This window comes from Dasypus novemcinctus, chromosome 19 (assembly GCF_030445035.2).
Source record: "Dasypus novemcinctus isolate mDasNov1 chromosome 19, mDasNov1.1.hap2, whole genome shotgun sequence".
Lineage (NCBI taxonomy): Eukaryota > Metazoa > Chordata > Mammalia > Cingulata > Dasypodidae > Dasypus > Dasypus novemcinctus.
Window position 1 is genome coordinate 63,705,901 of NC_080691.1, and position 10,440 is coordinate 63,716,340.

At 37.5% G+C, this 10,440-nt stretch overlaps 1 pseudogene; it reads right to left on the reverse strand.

Moving 5' to 3' along the window:
- Nucleotides 1-524: 524 nt before the first annotated feature.
- LOC101415989 (acidic leucine-rich nuclear phosphoprotein 32 family member B pseudogene) lies at nucleotides 525-1,266 on the reverse strand (annotated as a pseudogene).
- Nucleotides 1,267-10,440: the final 9,174 nt, after the last annotated feature.

The window sequence follows — 10,440 nt, forward strand, 5'->3', positions numbered from 1 at the left end:
CAAGAAACACCGATTCCCATGCCCTTGACAACAACAGAAGCAGACAAAGAAGAACACGCAGCAGATATATACAGAGAACAGACAACTGGGTGGGGGGGGGGGGAGGCTGGAAGTGGAGAGAAAAAAATAAACAAATAAATCTTAAAAAAAAAAGATTTTATTTACAAAGCTTCTTTTGTTGTGCAGAAAGTAAAAATGCTGTTACAACCTCAGTGTAGCTGGTAGCCACGTGTTGTTAGGAATCACCATCACAGTTAGCCATGCTTCAGCAAGTCTTACATGAAAACATAACAGTGCTTACAATTTTGTTGGGGTGAGGTCCCCAAGCTTGGTGGAAGATTTCTCAGAGGGACTAAATGGAGGAAGGTGGAATGTCACAAGAACTATTCTCTGGCTTTTTGGGTGGGTTTCCTGGGGCTTATAACACAGCTACTGTTTTGTTTTTTTAAAAAAAACAGCTACCGAATTCAAAGGAGCAGTCCAACCAATACTGAACAGTTCTTTTTTGCAGGTTAGTTGGGATCTTAATCATCCTCTCCTTCATTTTTTGTTTCTCTCTTGCTCTTTTTGCCTTTCCTGCTTTCTTTCTCCTCTTCATCCTCATCGTCATCCTCAACATCTTCGTCTTCATCTTCACCATCGTGTCCAAACTCCTCTTCCTCCCTACTGACTTCATCTTCATCTTCCTCCCCTTCCACATCTTCGTCTTCATTTTCATCCTCTTCATCCTCAAATTCTTCATCTTCACCGTCCTCATCTTCTCCTTCGTCCTCCTCCTTGTCCATACTGTCCACTTCGGCATTGGGGGTGGGGGGTCCGGGTCCTCTTGGTCATAGCCATCCAGGTAGGTCAGCTGCGGCAGAACCCTGAAGATGCTCTCGCCATAGTCATTCAGGTTGGTGACCTCACAGTTAAACAGATCCAGGCTCTTCAGACAATCCAACTTTTTCAAAGGTTCCAAGGTGCTGATATCTTTCAGTTTATTTGCATTTAAGTTTAGATGTGTCAGATTCAGAAGTTTTTTACCTCCAAAGATTCTGTTGTCATTGAGCTCAAGCTTTCTCAATTTAGGTAGTTTGGGGAGCTTTGAAACTGAAATCAAGCCTACATTTATTAAGCTGAGGAACTCTAAGTTCACAAATTCAGCTGTTAAGCCCTCAATTTTCCCATCATTTGATTTGCAATTTTCCAGACAAGTTCTGGAACCGCTGCCTGGGTCAGGTTCCTCAGCTCCAGGTGGAGGTGGAGCCTCCTCTTAAGGTCCATGGCTCCCTCTTACCCCCGTCATCAATCTTAACTTTCCTTGGCAGGGGCGGAGTGCGTAGAGGGAATCCAGCCTGCCCAGCGGGGCACTCTGGGAGTGCTCTTGGCGGTGGTAGCGGGGGCGGAGCAAGACTGCAGGTGGGGGGGAGGGCAAGCTCAGCCCCTAGAGCCGAATTACTTATGGAAGCCAAGAGCAACTCTGGAGGGAAAAGGCGCAGGAGCGCAGGAGACTCTCCAACGCTGCCCCTGGCCGCGACCAGCACTGCGCTTAAGCTGGCCACACAGCGAGGTGGCTGCTAGGCTCAAAGCATTGAGATTTAATCATAAGACTGTATAAAACATGCTTTCTCCTCCAACCTCACAAAAGCACCTACAGTGGAGTATACTAGTCACAGTTTATGAAGAAATTTGGACTAAAGCTGAAAAAAGGGCAAGACACAGGCTTTCAGATGAGGAGGGCATTTTAATGTAGCATAGTCAAAAGGAGCGACAGAACAAGGCCAATAAAATAAGTCTCCGGTACTTATTACTATAACTTACACCAGTTTTAACCCAGTTCCTGTCTAATTAACAAATTCGGAGGACAAAGCCTTTTTACCTCAGTTCCTATTAGCAAATTCATCATGCTGAGCTTTCAAAACATATGTGACATACTAAAAGGAAAGGAAGATCAGTTTTTATAGAAAAATCAAACATTAAATCTACACAAAGAAATGGTTCACCTTTTGGAATTGTCAAACAGGGATTTAGAAAAAAATCATGTTTTGTATGGTAAGGGCCCTAATGGAACTAATAGACAATGTGAAAGAGTAGATGGGTAAAATAAGCAGGAAAAAAAATTGAAAAACTGAAACAAAAAATAAAAATGCTCTAATATAAATGATGACTATCATTGGTGAGCTCATCAACAGTATGGAAATGGATGAGGAAAGAGCCACTGAGTCTGTGTATAGGTCAATAGAAATTTCCCAAAATGAAATGAAAAGCAAGAAAAGAATGAAAAATGTTCAGTCACTAAGAACATTGGGCAATTTCAAATTATATGACATGTTTAACTGAATAGTCAGAAGAATAAGAGAGGAGAGAAGAAATATTCGAATCAAGAATGAGAGAATTTTCCAAAATTAATTGGAGACTGTAAACCCCAAGATTCCAGGAAGCTCACAGAACACAATTCAGGAACAATAACAAATACTACAAAACCAGAATTAAGGAAACATCAAAATAGAAAATATATCTAGGTAAATTAGATATTCTGTTAGTCTTGAAAGAAGTCAGGTTAAAAAGTCAACAAAAGTAATTGCTTATAGAAAATTATGAAAAAAAAAGAATTATGAAAAAAATCCTGAGAAATAATGGAATGAAGATAGGTACTTGCAATATACATGGATCATTCCCCAGGATAGACCACATGGTAGGTCACAGAACAAGTCTGAATGAAGTTGGAAAGACTGAAATTATACAAAGTAATTTATCTGACTACAATGGAATGAAACTGGAAATTAATAAAGGGCACAGAATTGGAGTATGCACAAAGATATGGAACTTAAACAACACTCTCAAACAATCAGTGAGTCAAGAAGCAAATTGCAAAAGAAATATGTATGTTTCTTGTAATGAATGGAAATTAGAACAAAACATTTCAAACCTATGGGATGCAGCAAAAGGAGTGCTAAGATTGAAATTTATAGCAATAAATGATTTTATTAAAAAAGAATAAAAGAGCTAAAATCAAAGACCTAACTGCACACTTGGAGAAAATAGAAGCCGAGTTCATCATGTAAATACCTTACCTTACCCCCAGCGTGGGACATGACTCTCCCAGTGATGAGCCTCCCTGAAACCAAGGGATTAATACCAATCACTAACTGGTGATGAAACTAGAAAGAGACCTTGAGCAAAAGGGTGAACTCAGACCAGGAGAATATCTCAGCCTACTTGTAGGATCATATGTTAAAAATTCCTCTTTGATCTTGAATAGAAGGAGGAAATGGCAAAGACAAATGAGTTTATATGGCTAAGAGTCATCAAAAAAGAGTCAGGGGGTCATCAGACTCTTATGCACACCTAAGGAAGACCCCAGAGACAGCCAAAGTAGATACAACCCCAGGTACTGGTTCTCCTGAGGAATGTGGAGACCCACAGGTTCTGTGGTCATGGAAGATGGCTTTGAGTTCTGTGTCATATCAATTGGTCCTACTTTGGAATTCGTGTTCCTGAGTGTGATGCAGTTGGACTCAGATGTGACCTTTCTACACATGCCGTTTCTGTCACTTTTACTGCACCTGTGGTTGGTGCTGAGGTTGGTGTATACTCAGGAGACTTGAATCTCTGGACTGGTCATGTGCCAGCTGGGCCCTGAGCCTCAGCACAGTTGCAACTCCTACTCTCTGGTTCATTGGACTTACCCATGTCAGCTAAAAGGGAGGTGAAGATGGTCAACCACTACATCTGGGAACTGAGATTGCCTATAACTGCAAGCAGGAGAATTGCATTCAACAACCATGTGGGATCTAAGACCTCTATTGATATAAAGGTGGAGTGAGCATTACCATCCCAGTGTCCACGGGATATAGGAATAAAATGTGTATTACAATGGACTTACTGGCATTCTACTATAGAATATTGTGACTAGTAATGGAAGAATTTATAGAATTGATGTGGAGAAAGTGGCCATGCTTTCTGCTGAGGGCAGGGAGAGGAAAGAAGAGATGTGATATTGGGACATTTTTGGGACTTGGACTTATCCTAAATAATATTGCAGGGTCAAATGCTGGACATGATTTATCCTGCCATAATCCACCAAATATTCTGGGGGAGAGTATAAACTACAATGTAAACTATTATCCATGTGATGCAGCAGTGCTCCAAAATGTATTCCCCAAATGCTATGAATGTACCTTAATGATGAAAAAGGTTGTTGATGTGGGAGGAGTGAGAGGAGTGGAGGTGTGGTATATGGGAACCTCTTATATTTTTTATTCTAACAGTTTTGTGATCTACATAGCTTCAAAAAAGTATTATTAAAAATAAAAATTAAAAAAAATACAAATGAAGTTCTAAGCCAGCAAAAATAAGGAAATAACAAAATGAGAGCAAAATAAAATGCAATTGAAAATAAAATAGCCCTAGAAATATAAAAAGGCTCCTTGTTAGGTAAGACTAATATAGTTGATGCACCCTTAGCCAGACTAACATAGAAAATGGAGGAAATGTAAACAAATAATATTTAAAAAAGAAACAAGTGTGGTGATATCACCCCTGAGCACACAGAAATAAAGAGTATCATAAGATAATTCTTTGAAAAATTGTATGCCAAGAAGATAGATAACAGCTGAAATGGGAAAACTTACAGAAACACACAAATAACCTACACTGAGAAAAGAAAATGATGATCTCAGACCAATCACAACTAAGAGATTAAATTAGTCATTAGAAATCTCCAAACCAAGGAATGTCAAGGACCAGATGGCTTCATGGGTAAATACAACCAATCATTCCAGAAAAAAACACTAACATTAAATGTGCTTAAATGCTTCAAAGAAAGTGAAGTGGAGGGAACATTACATAAATCATTGTACGATTCCAAAACCACCCTAATACCAGTCACATAAAGATGCCACAAGGAAACTACAGACCTGTCTCTCTAATGAACCTGGATGCTAAAATCCTCAACAAAATACATGCTAATCATATTCAACAACGTATCAAATGAATTATACACCATGATCAAGAGGGTTTAACATCAGAAAGTCAATGTAATACACCACATTAAAAAACTGAAAAAAAAACCACATTATCATCTTTATTGATGCAGAAAAGGCATTTGATGAAATATGGCATCCTTTCTTGATAAAAACACTTCAAAAGATAGAAATAGAAGTAAATTTCCTCAACATGACAAAGGGTATATATGCAAAAGCCACAAGTAACATAGTCAATTATGGAATGCTAAAGAATTTCCCTCTTAAGATCCATAACAAGAAAAGAATGCCCAATGTCACTACTAGAATTTAACATCATTTTAGAAGTACTATCTAGAACACTTAGGCAAGAAAAAGAATAAAGGCATCCAAATTGAAAAGGAAGAAGTAAAAATTTCAGTATTTGCAGAGGACATGATCCGATACATAGAAAGTCCTGAGAAATCTACAGGAAAGCTTTTAGAGCTTATAAATGACTTAAGTCACAGGTTTTAAGATCAATGCGGAAAAATCAGTAGCATTTCTGTGCACCAATAATGAACAATCTGAGGAGGAAATAAAGAAAAATATTCCCTTTACAAAAGCAACAAAAAGATTAAAATATCCAGTAGGAATAAACTTAACTAAGGACATAAAGGACTTGTACACAGAAAAATATACAACATTGTTAAAGGAATTAAGTATGACCTAAATAAATTGAATAATTTTCCATAATCATGGATTGTAGGACTAAATATCATTAACATGTCTACCCTATCCAAATTGATTTACAGATTCAATGCAATCTCCATAAAAATTACAACTGCATTTTCTACTGAATTGGGTAAGTCTATTATGAAATTATTTGGAAGGTCAGAGGGCACTGAATAATCAAAAATATATTGAAAAATAAAATTTAAATGGATAAATCACACTGCCTGACTTTAGATCATGCTACAAATCTTCATTGGTTAAAGACTCAAACTATGAGTTAATATAGTCCTTTTGTTAAGCAAAGCAGAGTGCGGCATTTGCCATAGTAGTCTGAAATCAGTGGCAGCTTTTAGTACCAGAAGGTGGGATGCTACTATTACAAAAACCTAAAAATATGGAAATGACTTGGAAATGGTTAATGAATATTGGCTGGAAATATTTGGACTTTCTTGGTAGAAAATGCTTGGATTGCTTTGAAGGAAATGTTGGGAAAGGTATGGATATTAAAGACAATTCTGTAGCAGTTCAGAAACAGGTGAAAGAAGAAGAGAAATTTGCTACCATTATATAGAATATGTAACTTCTTAACGGCCAGAATGTTGGTAAAAATAAGGATGCTGAAGCCAGTTCCAGTGAGGCCTGAGAATGAAATGATGAATATAATATTGGAAACTGAAAGAAAAGAGATCCTTGGCATGAAGAGACATTGAGCTCAGTAGAAGTATGTGCCAGTGTCCAAAAGAAGGCAGTATCTGAACATTCTGAACTTACCCAGATAGACTATTCTGAGACTCAAGCGAGATGTTGTTCTCAATAGCCTGCAGTACATTCCCAAGATGACTTCAAAGAGAACAGGCTCCACTTTTGGGCTTAACTGAAACTTGCTTTTCTATGGAAAGTAGGCATAGAACTTATGTATCCAGTCACCAAATCCAGACAAAGCTAGAATTGGAAATAGATTTGTTTTTTTCTTTTTCTGATGACATGGACCCCTTCAAACTATGTGGTAAAGCAACAGTGTTTTTGAGAATTTTGCAAGAGCTGAGGTACTGTCAGCCTGGATGAAAATAGAGATGGAATGGACAGAACCATAGGAGCAGAAGTAAGAACTGAAGATCTCTAACTGGGTCAAGACAAAAGGGTGCTTCAATGAGAGATTGCAGTATGAATACAACACCCCAGTGTTTGGAGACAGTTGTGGTTATGCACCAGCATTCAGGGAGAGCATGGCCTCTGCACAAAGCTCTGGAAATGTTGGCTGCAATTCCAGCAGGACTGGAAGAAATCTAGTCTATCTGAAGTAAACTTTCAGACTTTAAAATTTAGAAGATTTCAAAGTGAGTTGGGAGGCAATCCCAACTCTAGCACTTATGCACATCTCACCAGCATCATGTTGACAGCCAAAATAGGTATTACTTAAAGTAGCAAATCTCCTCAAGGATATGTAGACATCTAGACACTATAATCAGGGCAAATATCTCAGGAATTTGGCCTCTTGCAATTGGACCCACTCTGGTATTTATGCTCCCTGTTTGACAGTTAGACTCAGCAGTGGTGTCCCTATGCATGCCTCTTCTGTCCTTCTATTGAACATATAATTAGTACTAGAGTTGGTAGGTGTATGTCCAAGAGACTTGATTCTTTGGGCTGTCCATATTCCAGCTGAGTCCTGAATCTCAATGGAGTTGCAACACCTACTCTCCAGTTCAAAGGACTCACCCAGGAAAACTAACAGGGAGGAGATGATGAACAAACATACCACAGAATTGAGAGTGCCTATCACTGCAAGCAGGAGAGTCCCATCTATTGGATGTATATGATCATTGTTCCCTAAATTAGTGGGGAAATGGGCATCACCATCCCAGGGTCTTTAGGATTGGGAAACAAACTATGGACTAAAGTAAACTTTCTAGTGTTCTATGATAGACTTATTGTGATTTTAGCAATGGAAGATATACCATTGTTGTGGAGTAAGTACCCCATGGATGTTCTGAGGTTAGGGAGAGGGAAAAACAGGTGTAATAGAGGACATATTTTGGACTTGGGAATCATCGTGAATGACATTACAATGACAGATACACGTGATTATATATCCGGCCATTAACCTACAGAGTCAAATAGGAGAGAGTGTAAACTACAGTGTAAGCTATAATCCATGCTCAGTGGCAATGCTCCAAAATGTTTATCAATTGCAAGGAATGTACCACATTGATGAAAGATGTTGCTAATATGGAAAAATGTGGGAGGTGTGGGGAGTGGGGCATATGGGAATCCTCTATATAGTCACTGTAACATTTATGCAATTGAAGTAACTTAAAAAGAAAATAAATGTGAAAAAATCTAATGGAGATTTCCCTGATGAATTTCAGATATGCCTGGAAACTGGAAACTCAGTTTGTCTTCCAGTTTCTCCCTACTAGAGTGGCAATGTTGACACTACACCTGTCCCACCATCATATTTTGGAAATGAGTAAGTGGTTGTCCAGCTTTCACAATTTGACAGATGGACAGGAATTTTCCTTAGGATGAACACACTCATGGCTGATCTTTCTATGACTGAGTAGTTGCTGAAAGACTTAAGGTTTTTATGCTATTGCTATGTGGTAAATGCATTTTGCAAGTGGGAAGAACATATCTATGAGGTCCAGAAGGCTGAATTTGGCAGTACCAAAGAAAGACATATCTTTATACTAATTGTTGTTCATCGTGGTATCAACCCTTTGTAAATGACATCTTTGAGGATGTATTATCACTTTAGGAGTGAACCTATATATTTGAAATGGACCTTCTTTTACTCTATTTATTATGTGGCAAACTCAATGAGGTTAGTCAATTTCTATGAAATCCTGTGTAAGAGAAGAAAATTGGACTCAATAAGAGGGGTCAGAATTTGGAAATCAGTGGAAATTGGAGAGAATGAAAGAAAACAATGGGCAGATATGCAAGTTAATGAACCCTAAGTTTGGGGTACGTCTAACACATAATCCTAGAGATTTGGGGAGATAGTATGGTCTTGCTTGTGCCTCAGTTTTGGATTTCAAGCTTCTGTAATATGTGTGATAACATATTCTTCTTGCCAAGCCAACCAATAAGTCATATTTTTTATAACAGTATGTCAATCTAAGAGAGTGCCCCATATATTCTCATGAGAATTTCCAAATATGAAGGGAAGGAAAAACAGATATGCCTCACCTTAATTTGGAAACTCTGTCTTACATAATTCTCAATGGTCTAGCCCCTATTTTTCAGAAATATTCCATAATGCTATGGATACTCTGACAAATGACTAATAAATTGTCATTTATACTTTATGCCAATTCAAACTGACTTAACACAATGATACCCATGGATAGAAACCATCTATATAAGACTTAGGAAAAGGATTTTAAGGCCTAGTGATTCTCCATTCAACAGCCTTATCTGACATGCTCTTAAAATAGAAAAGATTAATACCCCTAATGGTGGATTATTACAGCCATAGTGCTGTGATTCTACACATTATGATACCCATATGCAAACTTATTTGTAATTACTGATTCAAATCACAGCACAACCCAAAAATTTTTGCCAATATAGATTTCAGTAATTCACTATATTTATCAGAATTTCAGTGACCCTTCTGTTGCAACCTAATAAACTTATTGAATAGAAGATCCTGTATGAGCAAATATAAAATACAAAATGTTCATGAATTAGTTGAAAAATATTTGTATATATGCTGTCAGGATAAAAGTTTTAGAAACATGAATCTTTACAACACAGTGAATCCTAAACAATAGAGTTAAAAGTACAATTATAATACTATTGTTTCATAAGTTGCAACAAAGTAACACATGAATTCATAGTATTAATAGGTAAAATTGTACAGGAATATATGGGAACTTTGTATTTTCTGCATACTTTATCTATATATGATTAAAATATATTTATATTTATATTTATCATTACCCATGTTCAAACATGCTTAGAAATTAGGGATTATATTACATCTTAAAATTTTATAAAAGATATTGTGATGATATTCAGAGGAATTTCAATGTATACTTTTTACTGAAACTGCTTATGGATTATTTTCCCATGATAAACTGATTGGCCCACATTTATTTGTGTTATTCATCAATTTAGTCATGGCAGTGTCCTTTTTCTGTTCATGTGAGTGTTGCTCTAACAGGATCCACAAAGTGGATGATTCTACCTCCATCTCCTCTATTTGTAAGAAGGACTGACTCATTCATGGAACAACTTTCTCCCTTAAACATCCACATGGGAGACAATCAGGGTGATATCTGAATCTTTTCCTTTCATGCAAATTCTTCAAGATCATATCAGGCAAAACACCATGTTATGGATGACCCTGATCGCCCTACCCTTGAAAATTCAATCAGCAATGAGAGCTAAGCACTGTTTTCTCCCCCAGAGCAGGACACCTGCACAATCTGACAAACTCTCCACTCCACTTGCTAAAAGCCCCATCTAGGCTACTCAACTCAGGACCCCACAACCTCCTGCACAGTGATGACTTTTCTTTATGATTGCTTAACAAGACCAAGAAAGGAAATAACTTGATGGTGCTCTTTATATATGACAAGAAAATTTTACATTGCAAAATTTTTGAAAGGCAAAGTTTGTGAATAAACCTACAAAACAAAATGAAACCTGAAGGAACTCTAGTTAAATATGATGCTGAATGGGCCCTCTCCTGTCCTGGCTAAGGGATGATAATGATCATTTTCCCATTACCCTCAACCAATAACTACTGAAGACATCACATCTGCATCCC